Source organism: Salvelinus sp. IW2-2015, linkage group LG6.1 (assembly GCF_002910315.2).
Source record: "Salvelinus sp. IW2-2015 linkage group LG6.1, ASM291031v2, whole genome shotgun sequence".
Lineage (NCBI taxonomy): Eukaryota > Metazoa > Chordata > Actinopteri > Salmoniformes > Salmonidae > Salvelinus > Salvelinus sp. IW2-2015.
The window spans coordinates 327,231-344,534 of NC_036845.1; the positions used below are offsets into that span (position 1 = coordinate 327,231).

Below are 17,304 nucleotides of genomic sequence, written 5' to 3' on the forward strand. Positions count from 1 at the left end.
ACATTCCGCCTCTTGCGAAATGAAGGACAATGATTTATTTATCCATTGGAGAAGCCTGGCTTCCTTCCATGATAATACGCCACTGCTGACTCATGGTGGAAAATATCCCTCCTTCTTTTCCCTCCAATCACTAAACAAACATACATGTATCTATGCCCTCTCACAACTCTCATTCTCTATTTCATACCGCTCCAAAAAGACTTAACGGTTTGAAAAGGAAGGACCTTGATTTGACGCTCAAGGTTCGTTTCCTGAACTTGACGTGGCTTTGGAACGACTTTTCGAAACACAGGGAAAGAGAGTGGGGTGGTGAAAAGGGGCGAGACCGAGAGAGTGGAAACAGTCCTGTGAAAGAGGACAAGGATATCAGACACCTCCCGTGTCAGTACTCGAAATGGGTTGGTCTTGGGCTCTAGCCTGCTGGTGTGCATTAGTGCTGGTGTCCGCGGCATCTGAAGGTTTGTAGCCTACGAGTTTTTTGCATGTAATCATCAGTTCTTTCTATCCTTGTTTTATGTACTGGTATGTGTTTATGGCTCCCCTTCTGTTTGTGCATGGTCTGTTAGAAGTGCGCAGAAGAGGCCATTTTTATGCCCTATCAAGATCATGAAGAAAAACATTATTTGTTGGACGTGATACATTCCATTCCACCAGTTTAGTGTGGAACAACTTTGTCCAAGTCTACTAACAGTATAACTATTATTCTAGGTGTAACAAACATCTAGACTAAAGAATTCACGCCATGTTAATTAAAGGTGCAATATGCAGAAGTGGCCCCGCAATTTCCTGGTTGCTAAAATTCTAATAGTTAGCCTAATTTCAGTTTGTGACAAAACAAGTAATGTATAGTGTAGAGAATCATTGTACCATCTAAACCGCTATGAAATTCCTTTTCAATAACCAAAATATTTGTATTTTAAGCTGTTTGAAGCTGGTATACAAAACCAGAAGCAAAAATGTAACAAGAAATGGGAATGATAGAAATAGCGCACATAGAACAGATCTTCCGCTTCTTAGACTTGCTTTCAATGAGAATAACGTATCTATAAGTCATATTTCTATGTGAAATATAGGTGGTGGACAACAGTACTGGCATTACATGGTCAGAGTGTGATGGCTTATGTAACCAGTGGGCGTGTGTGCCGGTCTCTGTGTTTTTATGTCTGTTTACATTCTCTCATCCCTTCCATAGATAAGCCTGACATGTTACAGCGAGAGGCCTCCTTTGACCTAGAGGAGCTCCTGCAAGGTTAGTGTGAAATATAGTGTGTGTGAAATGTAGTGTGTGTGAAATGTAGTGTGTGTGTGTGTTTCAATGCCCTCACAGTGCTGCATGTATATGTCTTCCAGGGGCGAGTCAGCTGGAGCCTGATATGACCCAGAGGGAGGTGGACTTTGGGGGACTCTGGGAGCCCATAGGTGAGTGTGTTCTTACCATAACTAAGTAACCCATAGGTGAGTGTGTTCTTACCATAACTAAGTAACCCATAGGTGAGTGTGTTTTAACTGTAACCCTAGGTGAGGTGTGTTCTAAACTGTAACCCATAGGTGAGTGTGTTCTAACTGTAACCCATAGGTGAGTGTGTTCTTACCATAACTAACTGTAACCCATAGTGAGTGTGTTCTAACTGTAACCCATAGGTGAGTGTGTTCTTACCATAACTAACTGTAACCCATAGGTGAGTGTGTTCTAACTGTAACCCTAGGGAGGTGGGTTTTGTTCTATCCAGCCTATTCACAGATCTATCAGTGTTAATGAAAGAAAGGAAACGAGAGAAGGAGGTATTCCAAAGTATTTGGGACACATCCTCTCCTATCCCATGCCATTCTGCCATGTAATTAATACAGTGTAGGCACATGACATGTTATTAGTGTATGGCTGTCAATACTAACTCCTGTCTGTCACTGTGTAGAGTTTCTGACATGGAGCAGAGAGAGGTCACCCATGAACATATGAAGCCTTACCTGCTCAAAGTCCTCAAGGAGAGAGGTGGGTGCGATGCCTTCCCTGCTGGTATACTTCATATCACACAGCCAATGGAGTATGACGTGTGCGTTGTATCCCATGTGAGGGAGGTACAGTAACAGAAGTATGTGTTCCCAGCGGGCTCCAGGGCAGCTGATGTAGACATACCCAGAGGAGATCACCCTGCACCTGGACACAGACTTTACACCTGGAGGTCGGCCGATGGCTGGCCTCGCTCGTTTGGGGATTCCCACCCCAGTGTCCTCTTCCCCCCCGGTCAGCCATCCCCTAACAACCTCCAGGCCATCTGTCTCCATAGCAGCCGTCGGCCCCGGTACCCTGCCTACTCCTTACCCCAGACAGGCTTTGGCTACCTTCGTCGTAAAGGTGACGCCGTCAACCGGATAGAGTCCTGGTACAGTGCATGTTGCCATAGGAACGGGACACAGCAGTCCAGGAAGTGACGCTGTGCTGCGTTACACAGGCGGTGAGTGTTTCTGTGCAACATTTGATTCAGAGAAGGAAAGCCCATACAGACACAACAGATCAGCCTTGGCGTCTATCTGTATAGCTGTGTAGAGGGGAAGGTGTTCATGAGTCAGGCCCTTGAGGGCTAAAGCTTGTACCTTCACCATTTTAGGACTTCTTTTATCTCTATTTCTCATGTGTGAATTGATGTTTGTGTATGTCACTTAGTGGGAACAGACCCTGTCCACTTTCTGTACTGATGAGTTCTCAGTGAAGACACGCCACCACCACTGCTGCAAGAAACAGGGCGCCAGACTGAGCTGTTTCCATAGCCAAACCCCAAACCCCAACTACCTGCCGACCACCCAGGGGGCGGCTCCTCCCCATTACCTGAACCTGGCTTCACCTTTAACCCCAACACTTGTCACAAGTAAGGAGAGAGAGAGACCGGTTTCTTTAGGTTTAGGGTAGGGCTGTTATGGTGACAGATATTACGTGACTGTTTAGTCCGGTAACTCAGGCTTCTCCAAAACTGTGCTCTGGTGGTGCTGATGTCATTAGTAGAGTACCAACTTGCTAACAGTCAGTTGCTAATGTAATGGTACTCAGCACCTTACTGTCTCGCTAATCACTCTGACATCAATAGAAATGTAATCGAAAATCTAATCAAACACTTCGTGAGAACCCATGAGCTCATGTTGCGCAACAGTTCTATAGGCTATGCAATCGACAAAACAATTTTTATGGCCTCTTTTTAAAAAAAGGATCCCATCAGCTTTCTGTAGGCCAGCCTACTATATTATTTCTCAACTTTCCTAATATTAAGCACATTGCTTCGATTTCAACAGGAGTATAACCTACCTGGCTGCATGAAAATGAACTATGGGAAAAGCTCCCCTATTCCAATAGGTGCATGATAATGGTCCATTCTAAATCACAACACATTTCACACATATATTATTTAGTATGTGTAAAGACAAGATTAAAGTAGTCTGATGGGTGACAATATTATCACTTGTGAATGATGTATTATCACTTAATGATTCCATGCATGTGCAGTTCGGCAAGACACAGGCGTGCCTTTTTTAGACTTACTTTTTCAAATCGCACGTCATGTAGCCTAGCCCATAGGCCTATATGTTTTGATAAGGTTTGTATCATAACTAACGTGGCAAATAACTCCAAACACAGCCTGCAGACCAGGGACATGGTAAGAGAGCACATAGCCTGCAACCTAGAAAACCCTGGGACACGGTAAGAGAGCACATAGCCTACAGACCTAGAACCCTGGGAGACGGTAAGAGAGCAATGGCCTACAGGCCTAGACCCCGGACACGTAAGAGGCACATAGCCTACAGGCCTAGAACCCCTGGGACACGGTAAGAGAGCACATAGCCTACAGGCCTAGAACCCCTGGGAGACGGTAAGAGAGCATATGGCCTACAGACCTAGAACCCCTGGGAACGGTAGAGAGCACATAGCCTACAGACCTAGAACCCTGGACACGGTAAAGAGCAGCACATGCCTACAGACCTAGAACCCCTGGGACACGGTGAGAGAGCACATAGCCTACAGACCTAGAACCCCTGGGACACGGTAAGAGAAGCACATAGCCTACAGACCTAAGAACCCTGGGACACGGTAAGAGAGCACATAAGTACAGACCTAGAAACCTCTGGACACGGTAAGAGAGCACATAGCCTACAGACCTAGAACCCCTGGGACACGGTAAGAAGCACATAGCCTACAGACCTAGAACACCTGGGACACGGTAAGAGAGCACATAGCCTACAGACCTAGAACCCCTGGGAGACGGTAAGAGAGCACATAGCCTACAGACGTAGAACCCCTGGGAGACGGTAAGAGAGCACATAGCCTACAGACGTAGAACCGCTGGGACACGGTAAGAGAGCACATAGCCTACAGGCCTAGAACCCTGGACACGGTAAGAGAGCACATAGCCTACAGGCCTAGAACCCCTGGACACGGTAAGAGAGCACATAGCCTACAGACCTAGAACCCTGGGAGACGGTAAGAGAGCACATAGACTACAGACAGAACCCCTGGGACACGGTAAGAGAACACATAGCTACAGACCTAGAACCCCTGGAGACGGTAAGAGAGCACATAGAATACAAGACCTAGAACCCCTGGGACACGGTAGAGAACACATAGCCTACAGACCTAGAACCCCTGGGACACGGTAAGAGAGCACATAGCCTACAGACCTAGAACTCCTGGGACATGGTAAGAAGCACATAGCCTACAGGCCTAGAACTCCTGGGACACGGTAAGAGAGCACATAGCCTACAGACCTAGAACTCCTGGGCACGGTAAGAGAGCACATAGCCTACAGAGCCTAGTGAAACATGTGTTCTTATAAACCCAGTCATTGCACAGTTGGGTGTGAAAACAGAGTTTTGACTGGCCACTATAATAAAGAGGATCCCAGCTTTCTTGTGCTGATATATTATGTCTCAATTCTTAAAATGAAGCACATTCATCTGCTTTACAACCGGTGTAGCCTAACTGCATACATAGGCAGTGCGTGAGTTTCATATTTGGGGAAGATATGTTCACCATAAAAATGCACCTTTTATAATAAAGCTTTACATGCATATAATGCTGTTAGTAAAATAGCCTACTATTGGAAATGTGAGTAGATTGGATGGTCATAATTTAGGCTAATAATAGAACTCAATCATTGTTCGCAAAAAAATACCATTCAATGCAGGTGAGCGTGTATAGCATAGACTAGAGTATGGCTAGGCTGTATCAGATAGGCCTACGTTTATTCTTTCTTTGAAAGGGAAAAATGTTGTCTTTTTATAAACACATTTCACGCATTTCTACTAAACTATTTATGACTGGAGACATGAGCAGAATATGTTTTTAATAGGACAAGTTAAAGGGTAGCCTATTCTGCTGACAGTGGCAACAATTTCAATAAAAAACGACACTGTCTATTTAATAGGCCTACGAGAAGGGCACAAATAGAATATGACGTCCATCTAAACTGGAAGAGGTGGGCCATTCTAATCAAAAGTAATTCCACACATATTAGTAGGCTATATGTAAAGATCAGATTAAATTAAGAATAGTCTGATGGGTGAGAATATTATCAAGTGCTTGTCAAATTGTGAATGATGAAGTGTGTGCAGCCTGCGCAAGAAACAGCAGAGCACATGCCTTTCCTGCTTTTTTCAAAAGCATCATCAGTCGCATCATGCAGACTTAGAACCTATTAAATATCAAAACCTATAGCCTAACATTTGTATGACAACTAAAGTTGCATAAATAACTCAAAATTAAGCATATAAAGTGCATTCGGAAGTATTCAGACCCCTTGACTTTTTCCATATTTTGTTATGTTACAGCCTTATTCTAAACTGGATTAAATCGCTTTTACCCCCTCAATCTACACACAATACCCCATAATGCATAAACATGTATTTATTTTTATACAGAAATGTGACATTTACATAAGTATTCAGACCCATTACTCAGTATTTTGTTGAAGCACCTTTGGCAGCGATTACAGCCTTGATTCATCTTGGGTATGACGCTACAAGCTTGGCCCACTTGTATTTGGGGAGTTTCTCCCAGTCTTCTCTGCAGATCTTCTCAAGCTCTGTCAGGTTGAATGGGGAGCGTTGGCCCGCACAGCTATTTTCAGGTCTCAACAGAGATGTTCGATCGGGTTCAAGTCCAGGCTCTGGCTCGGCCACTCAAGGACATTCAGAGACTTGTCGCGAAGCCACTCCTGCCTTGTCTTGGCTGTGTGCTTAGGGTCGTTGTCCTATAGGAAGGTGAACCTTTGTCCCAGTCTGAGGTCCTGAGTGCTCTGGAGCAGGTTCTCATCAAGGATCTCTGTACTTTGCACCATTCATCTTTCCCTAGATCCTGACTAGTCTTCTAGTCCCTGCCACTGAAAACCCTCCCCAWAGCATGATGCTGCCACCACCATGCTTCACCATAGGGATGGTGCCAGGTTTCTTCCAGACGTGACACTTTGCATTCAGGCCAAAAGTTCAGTTTTGGTTTCATCAGACCAGAGAATCTTGTTTCTCATGATCTGAGAGTCCTTTAGGTGCCTTTTGGCAAACTCCAAGCGGAATTTCATGTGCCTTTTACTGAGGAGTGACTTCTGTCTGGCTGCTCTACCGTAAAGGCCTGTTTGGTGGAGTACTGCAGAGACTGGAGAACCTTCCAGAAGGACAACCATCTCCACAGAGGAACTCTGGAGTTCTGTCAGAGTAACCATCGGGTTCTTGGGCACCTCCCTGACCAAGGCCATTCTCCCCTGATTGCTCAGTTTGCCCTGATGGCCAGCTCTAGGAAGAGTCTTGGTGGTTCCAAACTTCTTCCATTTAAGAATGATAGAGCCCACTGTATTCTTGGGGACCTTCAATGCTGCAGAAATGTTTTGGTACCCTTCTTCCCAGCATCTGTCTCTCTCGCACATCCTGGTCTCGGCGCGTTCTTGATGGACAATTTCCTGTGACGCCGGCATGGCTTGGATTTTTTAGGCCTAGAAAAGTGCACTGAGCCAACTGTGGGTCTTTATATAAAAACCAGGAGTGGTTGTTAATGAATAGAACAAGGCCTTTCAAAATCATGTCCAATCAAATTAATTTACCACAGGTGGATTTCCAAGTTGTAGAAACATCTCAGAATGTCACGAAAACTTACAGCATCAGTCAAAAGTTTGCACACGCATGCTAGCATGAATGGTGGGAACCCTTCAAGACTGTTGGAAAGCATTCCAGGTGACGCTGGTTGAGGAGATGCTAAGAGTGCAAAAGCTGTCATCAAGCAAAGGGTGCTTTGGATCGGATATAAATTATTTTGATTTGTTTACACACATTTTGATTACTACATCATTCCATATGTGTTATTTCAATAGTTTTGATGTCTTCACTATTATTCTACCAGTGTAGAAAAATAGTAAAAAATAAGAAAAACCCTGGAAGAGGTAAGGTGTGTCCAGACTTTTGACCTGGTACTGTATGTAAATAGGTATTTATGTTTTTTATTTGTAATAAATTAGAAAATGTACAAAAATTGTTTTTGCTTTCTGATATGGGGTATTGTTTGTAGATTGAGAATGTTTTTTCTTTAATCATTTAGAATAAGGCTGTAACGTAACAAAATTTGGAAAAAGTCACCTGTGCTGAATACTTTCCGATTCAACTGTAGGAGGACCTGTTGTTTGTTAATGAAAAATAGCTGCATATGCGTACTTTCTTGGAAATCCTTTGGAGAAAATACTTTCTATTTTATTTCAGTTATGTTTCATTGTGTTCTTTATACTATTAAAATAATGCCACGGTATTCTACAGACAATCTTGTCTGGCTAAATGAATAGTGATGCCCACAGCCATATGGCAGTGTTGATCAGGGACTGACTAAGAGGACCAGTGAGTATGCCATGATTTGTTCTTCTTAAATAGACTACATTTTCCTTCATACATGTTCTTTAGACCTGTCAAAATACATTTATTGGATTTCTGTGAGGTGTAGCCAGGTATTCCCAAATTGGGGTACGCAATGCCGTCGGAGTACGCCAAATAAAAGTGTGATTCACATTTTTAAAAAAGGTTTTATAATAATACATTTTTTAAATTTTTATTCTTCACATTTCAAACAGTCCATTTATTTTTTCTCGCCTTAGTAGCCTCGTTTCACTGCAAAATAAAATGAACATCTAGTGTTCAGCGAAATAACAACAACAATGTAAATACAGGTAGCCTAAGATCAATATATACATCAATCTACGTTAACCTTTAGCTCTCTTCGGGGCGACTCTCTCACTAAAAGTCGTATGTAGCCAAATGTAGCTGCTGCTTCATCCGTTTGCTCTAAATGTATAAATGTTTTTTTTTTAAAGGCTCGCGTCCATAGAGACACATACCAGCTCTACTGGTGGTACTGCTACTACCAGCAGTACTGCACCTATTGACGACAAGTTGATCCGCTTCCACGAAGACATCCAATGCTAGCATCATTAATTCTACATTTGTTGTTAGCCCAGGTAGCATGGACACTGACAGTTGTGAATCTGATGTAGCCGAAGAGCTACTGCCCCCTTACCCGGGAAGGCACCGAACAACAGACAGGTACGTTGGACCAACGAWGAGGCGCAAATATGATGAGAACTACATTGATTTGGGGTTCACTTATATTGGGAGCAGTGCCTTTCCTCAGCCACAGTGTGTTAAATGTGCAAAAGTACTATCTCACAACTCGATGAAACCTTACCTCTTGCACAGACATTTAGAAACAAAATAAGCCACTGGAGTCTTTTTTGTTGTTGCGAGAATTAAGACGACAACAGTTTCATGACGCATCAGTGACATTGCAGGTGATGTTTTGAAACAATTACTGCTTCGCATACAAGCCAGTGAATTCTATGCGTTACAGCTGGATGAGTCAACAGACGTGACGGGCGTGGCACAGCTATTGGTATATGTCCGTTACGTTTATGGGGCATCAATTAAGCTAGACATCATCTTCTGCAAACCACTGGAAACCAGGACAACAGGAGAAGATATTTTTAAAGTACTGGACAGCTTTGTGACATCAAATGGACTTTGGTGGTCAAGATGTGTTGGTATCTGTATTGATGGTGCAAAATCCATGACAGGGAGACATAGTGGAGTGGTAACGCGTGGGCAAGCAGTTGCTCCTGATGCCACTTGGGTACACTGCAGCATCCACCATGAGGCTCTTGCTGCCAAGGGAATGCCTGACAGCTTGAAAGATGTTTTGGACACTACAGTGAAAATGGTTAACTTTGTTAAAGCAAGGCCCTTGAATTCTCGTGTATTTTCTGCACTATGCAATGATAAGGGCAGCGACCATGTAATGCTTTTACAAAATACAGAAGTGCGCTGGTTATCAAGAGGYAAAGTATTGACACATTTTTCGAGCTTAAAGTTTACTTTACTGACCATCATTTTCACTTGTCTGACTGCTTGCATGATGCCGAGTTTCTCACATGACTGGCCTATCTGGGTGATGTTTTTTCTCGCCTGAATGATCTGAATCTAGGATTCAAGGGGCTCCGCAACTATATTCAATGTGCGGGACAAAATTGAGGCTATGATATTGAAGTTGGAGCTCTTCTCTGTCTGCATTAACAAGGATAACACACAGGTCTTTCCATCATTGTATGATTTTTATTTTGTGTGCAAATTAACTCAAGCTTATGGACAATGTCAAATGTGATATAGCGAAGCACCTGAGTTGGGTGTGCAATTACGCAGGTACTTTCCTGAAACGGATGACACAAACAACTGGATTCGTTATCCCTTTCATGCCCTGCCTCCAGTCCACTTACCAATACCTGAACAAGAGAGCCTCATTGAAATTGCAACAAACGGTTATGTGAAAWTTTTATTTAATCAGAAGCCACTGCCAGATTTCTGGATTGGGCTGAACTCAGAGTATCCTGCCTTGGAAATTTGCGCTGTTAAGACACTGATGCCCTTTGCAACCACGTACCTATGTGAGAGGGGATTCTCGGCCCTCACTAGCATGAACTAAATACAGGCACAGACTGTGTGTGGAATATGATTTAAGACTGAGACTCTCTCTAAACAAACCCAACATTGGAGAGTTATGTGCATCCTTTCAAGCACACCTTTTTCATTAACCTGTGGTGAGTTATTCACAATTTTCGATGAACAAATAAGGTTTTATATGTAAGATGGTTAAATAAAGAGCAAAATTATTATTATTTTATTATTATTTGTGCCCTGGTCCTATAAGAGCTCTTTGTCACTTCCCACGACCCGGGTTGTGACAAACTCACACTCATTCTTATGTTTAATAAATGTATCGTATAGTGTGTGTGTGGCAGGCTTACAATGATGGCAACAACAAAAAACATTTGAGTGTGAGCTGACCCTGGTGCTAGAGGGGGTACACAGCTGGAGGTTGAATGTCTGAAGGGGTACGGGACTATAAAAAGTTTGGGAACCGCTGGTGTAGGCTATATTAAATGGATTTATTAGACTTTTTCAAATGTAGATGTTCTTAAAGTCTGAATCAGTGGCTTGTAGGCTATGCTATGCGTGGAAGTCAGAGGCTCAACGTGTTTATGTAGGCCTAATTAACTGTCAATTATCGTGAGACTGACAGTGGCATCAGTGGCTTGTAGGCTATGTGTGGAAGTCAGGAGATGCTAAATGTGTTTATGTAGGCTAATCAACTTCAATCAAATTTTATTAGTCACTACACATGTTAGCAGATGTTATGCGAGTGTAGCGAACATGCTTTGTGCTTCTATTCCGACAATGCAGTAATAAACCAACAGTAATCTAACTAACAATCCACAACTACTACCTTATACACACACCAAGTGTAAAGGGGTAAGATATGTACATAAGATATATGAATGAGTGGTGGTACAGAACGGCATGGCAAGATGCAGTAGATGGTAATAGAGTAGGTATATACCAATGAGATGAGTACTGGTATGGTATGTAAACATAAAGTGATAGTGGATAAAGTGCTAGTGGGTACATGTTTACATAAGATGGCAAGATGCCGTAGATGATATAGAGTAAGTATATACATATGGATGGGTAATGTAGGGTATGTAATATATTAAGTGGCTTGTTTAAGTGCTAGTGTACATTTTTACATAATTTCCCAATCAATTCCCATTTTTAAAGTGGCTGGAGTTGAGCAGTCTGTTGGCAGCGGCCGCTAAATGTAGTGTGGCTGTTTCACAGTCTGAATGGCTTGAGATAGAAGCTGTTTTTTCAGTCTCTCGTCCTGCTTTGATGCACTGTCTGACCTCCGCCTTCTGGATGATAGCGGGTGAACAGGAGTGGCTTGGGTGTTGTTGTCTTGATGATCTTTATGGCCTTCCTGTGACATCGGGTGGTGTAGGTGTCTGGAGGGCAGGTAGTTTGCCCGTGGTGTTCTGCAGACCTCACTACCTCTGGAGAGCCTTAGTTGTGGGCGGAGCAGTTGCGTACAGGCGGTACAGCCGACAGGATGCTCTCGATTGATGCATCTGTAGAAGTTTGTGAGTGCTTTTTGGTCGACAAGCCCGATTTCTTCAGCTCCTGAAGGTTGAAGAGGCGCTGCTGCGGCTTCTCACAACGCTGTCTGTTGGTGGCATTATTGTCCGGTGTGGTACACCGAGGAACTTAAAACTTTCCACTTCTCCAGCTACTGACCCGTCCGTGTGGATAGGGGGGTGCTCCTCTGTGTTTCTGAAGTCACACTCATCTTCCATTGTTTTGTTGACGTTGAGTGTAGGTTATTTTCCTGACACACACTCCGAGGGGCCTCCTCTCCCTGTAGGCCGTCTTGTCGTTGTTGTAATCAAGGCTCAATGTAGTGTCATCCGCAACTGATGATTGAGTTGGAGGGCGTGCATGGCACGCAGTCGTGGGTGGAACAGGGAGTACAGGAGAGGGCCAGAAGGCACTTGTGGGGCCCCAGTTGTGAGGATCAGCGGAGGTGGAGATGTTGTTGACCTACCCTCACCACCTGGGGGCGCCGTCAGGAAGTCCAGGACCCAGTTGCACAGGCGGCGGTCGAGACCCAGGGTCTCGAGCTTGATGACGAGTTTGGAGGATATGGTGGTTAAATGCTGAGCCTGTAATCGATGAAAGCATTCTCACATGGGTATTCCTCTTGTCCAGATGGGTTAGGGCAGTGTGCAGTGTGGTTGGTTTGGCGTCGTCTGTGACTATTGGGTGGTAAGCAAAATTTGGCGTGGGTCTAGGGTGTCCGGTAGGGTGGAGGTGATATGGTCCTGACTAGTCTTCAAGCACTTCATGATGAGGAAGTGAGTGCTAAGGGGCGGTAGTCGTTATCAGTTCTTAGCTTCTTGGGAACAGGAAAATGGTGGCCCTCTTGAAGCATGTTGGGAACAGCAGACTGGATAAAGGATTGATTGAATATGTCGTAAACACACAGCAGCTGGTCTGCGCATGCTCTGAGGAGCCGCTGGGAATGGCCGTCTGGGGCCTGCAGCTTGCGAGGGTTTAAAACGTTCAAATTTTACTCACTCGATCTCAGGCTGCAGTGAAGGGTATGATAGCCGACAGGTTTTGTAGCTTAGTGGGCTCGGTGTCGAGCTGGACACTGTATTGTCCTCCAACATCGGGCACAAAAGTTCGTTAAGCTTACGTTGATATAGGAGCGATTTGACATCCTGGTCCGCGAGTTGGGCTGGTTCTTCATTGCTAATCCGTGATCTGCACTGTAGACCTGCCACAAAGTACCTCTTGAGTCTCTGAGCTGTTGAATCCGACTAACGAATTTTGTCTCTGTACTGGACTTAGCCTGTTTGATTGACCTTTGCGGAGAGAATAGCTACACTTTGTTGTATTCGGTCATGCTTCGGTCACCTTGCCCTGGTTAAAAGCAGTGGTTCGTAGCTTCAGTTTCACGCGAATGCTGCCGTCAATCCGGTTTTCTGGTTTGGGAATGTTTTTAATCAGTTGCTGTGGGTACGACATCGCTCAATGGCACTTCCTAATGAACTCGCTCACCGAATCAGCATATTCGTCATATTGTTGTTGGACGCCATGCGGAACATATTCCAATCCGCGTGATCGAAGCAGTCTTGAAGCGTGGATTCAGATTGGTCGGACCAGCGTTGAAGCAGACCTGAGCGCGGGGCTTGTTTGTTTTAGTTTCTGTTTGTAGGCTGGAATCAACAAAATGGAGTCGTGGTCAGCTTTTTCCGAAGGGGGGCGGGGAGGGCCTTATATGCGTCGGCGGAAAAGTATAACATGATCTAGGGTTTTCCAGCCCTGGTAGCAAATCGATATGCTGATAGAATTTAGGGAGTTTTGTTTTTAGATTAGCCTTGTTAAAATCCCCAGCTAGCGATGAATGCAGCCTCAGGGTGTGTGGTTTCCAGTTTACAAAGGTCAGATAAAGTTGTTTCCAGGGCCATCGATGTGTCTGCTTGGGGGGAATATATACGGCGTGTTTATGATTGAAGAGAATTCCCTTGGTAGATAATGCGTCGACATTTGATGTGAGGAGTTCTAGATCAGGTTGAACAGAATGAACTTGAGTTCCTGTGTGTTGTTATGATGATCACAACACGTCTCGTTAATCATAAGGCATACCCCCGCCCCTCTTCTTACAGAAAAGATGTTTTGTCGGTCGGCGCGATGCATGAAGAACCAGCTGGCTGCACCGACTCCGTTAAGCGTCTCTTGAGTTAGCCATGTTTCCGTTGAAGCAGAGCACGTTGCAATCCCTGATGTCTCTCTGGAATGCTACCGTGCTCGTTTCATCAACCTTATTGTCAAGAGACTGGACATTGGCGAGTAGTATGCTAGGGAGTGAGCGCGATGTGCCCATCTCCGAAGCCTGACCACGAGACCGCCTCGTTGCCCTTTTACGGCGTCGCACAGGGTCGCCGCTGGATCAGATCCATTGTATTGGGTGGAAGGCAAAACACTGGATCCGTTTCGGAAAGTCATATTCCTGGTAGGAACGATGATGAGTTGACGTTAATCGTATATTCAGTAGTTCTCCGACTGTATGTATGAAACCTAAGATTACCTGGGTACCGATGTAAGAAATAACCATAAAAAAGCAAAATACTGCATATTTTCCAAGGAACCGCGAAGCGAGGCGGCCATCTCTTTTCGGCGCCGGATTATCAATTACTGTCAAGTTATTTGCATGACAATCACCGGCAGACAATATTCATGACCTCCCAAGCCCTAGTTTAGGGTTATTTATGTAAATTGTCCTTTTTTATGTCAACTATGACTACATGTATTGTGTCCTTTCCTCCCAGGTCCAGCCGGTCCGCGTACTATCAGAGGGGAGAAGCCCAAGAAGAGCCCCAAGGTTCTCCAGAGACTCTGACATCAGCTTCCCCCTGGACGCCCCACTTTCGACAACATCGGATTGGTCTGCCGTCTACGCAAGCACCGCCTCTCTACACCCCAAGTGCCTGCCACGTACAGGCTTGGCTGGCTGGCTCGCCAATCAAAGGCTATGAACCGGCTGGAGAGAGGTTCAAACACTGCTGTAAGAGACAGGAGGACGTGCTACCCTGTGCTGAGGGAAAGGTAAGGAGCAGTGTGTGTGTGTGTGTGTTTATGGCCTGCCTACCTGCACTTGGTAACGTGGGAAAAGTAAGGATCCAATTCATACCTACACTGAAGAAGGCTGATAAACTGAAACCTGTATAAACTTCCTCTATACAGTGAACAATAATATATTTTTTCCATCTCTCTCCTCTCTAGTGGCGTGAGGTGCTTGACAGGTTCTGTGAGGAAGAGCAGAAGGGGAGACTTCGCAACTCCTCGTGTTGTGTGTGGGAGAAGGTGAGGACAGGTACACCTGTTTCTCCCTCCGCGCCCCTCATCCAGAATATGACACAAAGCTTGACTCTGCTTCTGCCGCACCACAGACTCACACCCTCGGACACATCTGTGAAACATACAAGATCATCAAGAAGAAGTAAGTGTGTTTGTTTAGCATTATTCGGTGTGTGTGTGTGTGTGGTGTGTGTGTGTTTTAATTTGACCTTTTTCCTCCTCAGTCACATTTTTATGCTGCCAGCCCTGATTGTTTATCTTTCTGGGTGACAGAACAGAACTTTCAGAAAGGGTACATTTCATTGTAGTAGATGGTGACTATAGCTAGGTTTCCATTCCGTTGGTGACAGATTTTAAATATTGCCATTTTCCACCAAACTAACTTGTTGCTGATTTTTGTAGTGACACAAAATGTATTTTTTCTATTTCCTGATAGAAATCTGAATTTCACTGTGTTTCGATCATAATTCCAACTCTACCGATAGATTTGTCACAGAAACTGTTGTTATAAATAGTAAATGTGACAACTCTGGTCTTGCACATGTGCTCTAGCCAACAGCTAGCGATACAGTGTGGGTAGGCTAGTCTACATTATGAGATTATTATGGATAAGTGACCAATTTACATTTTCAAATGGCAGTCAATCATCAATCACCATGTCACCAGAATAAGACCCTTAATATTTATTGGAAAGGAGCATCAAGCTCATCACTGTGCACTTTCACCACCTGTGAAGTTCTTCATAACTTGTTTCATCTGTAGCCTAATAATCTGTATAGTTTCCTGAGTCGTAGTGAAGGACAACATCACATTATCACGTGACTACAAGTTTACTTTGCTATGATGGTTATTATATCAATATTTGCACATAAAGCTGTTTCCACCGCCATTTCTCACATAATACATTTTACAGACAAAAAAGATCCCACCTGTCAAACGAACCATTATCTGTTGGCATTTATAACATTTCACCGAAAACTCCTGTTTCCATTACAACTGTCGTCATTTGTTTTATACGGTATGAGCTAACTCGCATAAAAATTGTGGTGGAAACGTGGTTAATGACTTAAATTCCAGATTTGCATTGTATCAAAACCATTACCAAAAGTTTAAAACAATAGTATACAATAACTTCACAAGTATCTTATTACAGCAGCTAGTTTGATCCAGGGACATTTGTACATATCTGTCTAACAAAGATCTTTGACTGATTTTGGTTTGATTATCAAGTTAAACAAAGTGTAGTATATGGATGATCTTGCAATCTGGTCTCTCAGGTTCCCTTGGCTCTCCCTGTCCAGAACTTAGTGGCCAATGCTGCTCCCTGCCAGCAGACCAGAGAACTGCATGTGTTCAGATACAGGTGAGTTCGACACTTAATAATGCAGGTTCACTCAGACAACCCATATCTCATATTAACCAGGTTGTCCCAATGGGATAAAATGAACATGATTGGCAATCAAGTGTCTACAGGATCTTAGACTGAAAGTTATATTTTAGGTCTAAGCATATAGCAGGCTTTTTAATACTGTTGTTTTCATAACTTCTCTCTTTGACTGTGAACCCAGCTAGTGACGCTGGCGGAGAGCCGCTGTTCTGCAGAGAAGCCCTCTCCCTGCTGTCTTCCAGAAATGCTGCCCTCCTCCTCCAGGACGCCCCTAAGTGCTCTCCGGCCTGCTCATGAATGCCATCACAAGGCAACCAAGTCCCACGCCTTAGAAAGAGGAAATGCCCCTCGCCTGATTTTTGTTTATGTTGATGACTTTTCACGTTTCACTCTGATGGCAGTGGGCCAATCTGAATTGGCGGTCAGGGGATTTGTGCAGTAGTCACTACATGACCATGATAGAATTGGCTAATACAGAGAACTGTTGAGCAAGTGCATGATTTAGTCAAACAGGAGTTAGGGTGTGGGTAAGAGTAAGCAGAATTTATAGTTAGAAAGTTAAATTTATTCCATATTTTCTAGCATGGCCAGATGACAACCAATTAATGTATGGTATCGAGTGCACATAATATTTCAGTATGACTGTCAGTCTGTCATTAAGAGGGTGTTATTATGATACACCTGGAGAGCTGATTATCTGCTTTAGAATTAAATCACCATTTGTATCGACCACTTATTTTTATACTCATGTTTCAGATTTGTTAGTTGTATTTTTCTTATAGCTACAGAACTGCTAGTCCAGTTCTCCTGTTCTAACATTTGAAATAAATCTTTATATTTTCAAAATGTTTCCTGTGCCATGTCTTAATCATTTTGGAGTGAAGCACTGCCAGTTAATGTAATTTGTCATTATCTGACACATGAACAACATTGAAATATTATGTTATGGTGACTGTGTGACTGACATTTATCCACTAAGTTAGTGTCGTAGAACTTGCATTAATAGAGACAGACAGGGTCCTCACTAGCTGTCACAGCCACAGAGTTTAGCCCAAAGCCTGGCAGATGGCGATATTGAGTCATTTCATCTTACCGTCCAAAGGCATTGTATGAAGCCGGTTGTATACACTTGTATCCCCGGTGGACCGGTTCTTAGTTGAAAC

The 17,304-nt window shown here is 43.9% G+C and overlaps 1 pseudogene; it reads left to right on the plus strand.

Moving 5' to 3' along the window:
• Positions 1-16,989, plus strand: LOC112067829 (extracellular matrix protein 1-like; annotated as a pseudogene).
• The last annotated feature ends 315 nt before the right edge of the window (positions 16,990-17,304 follow it).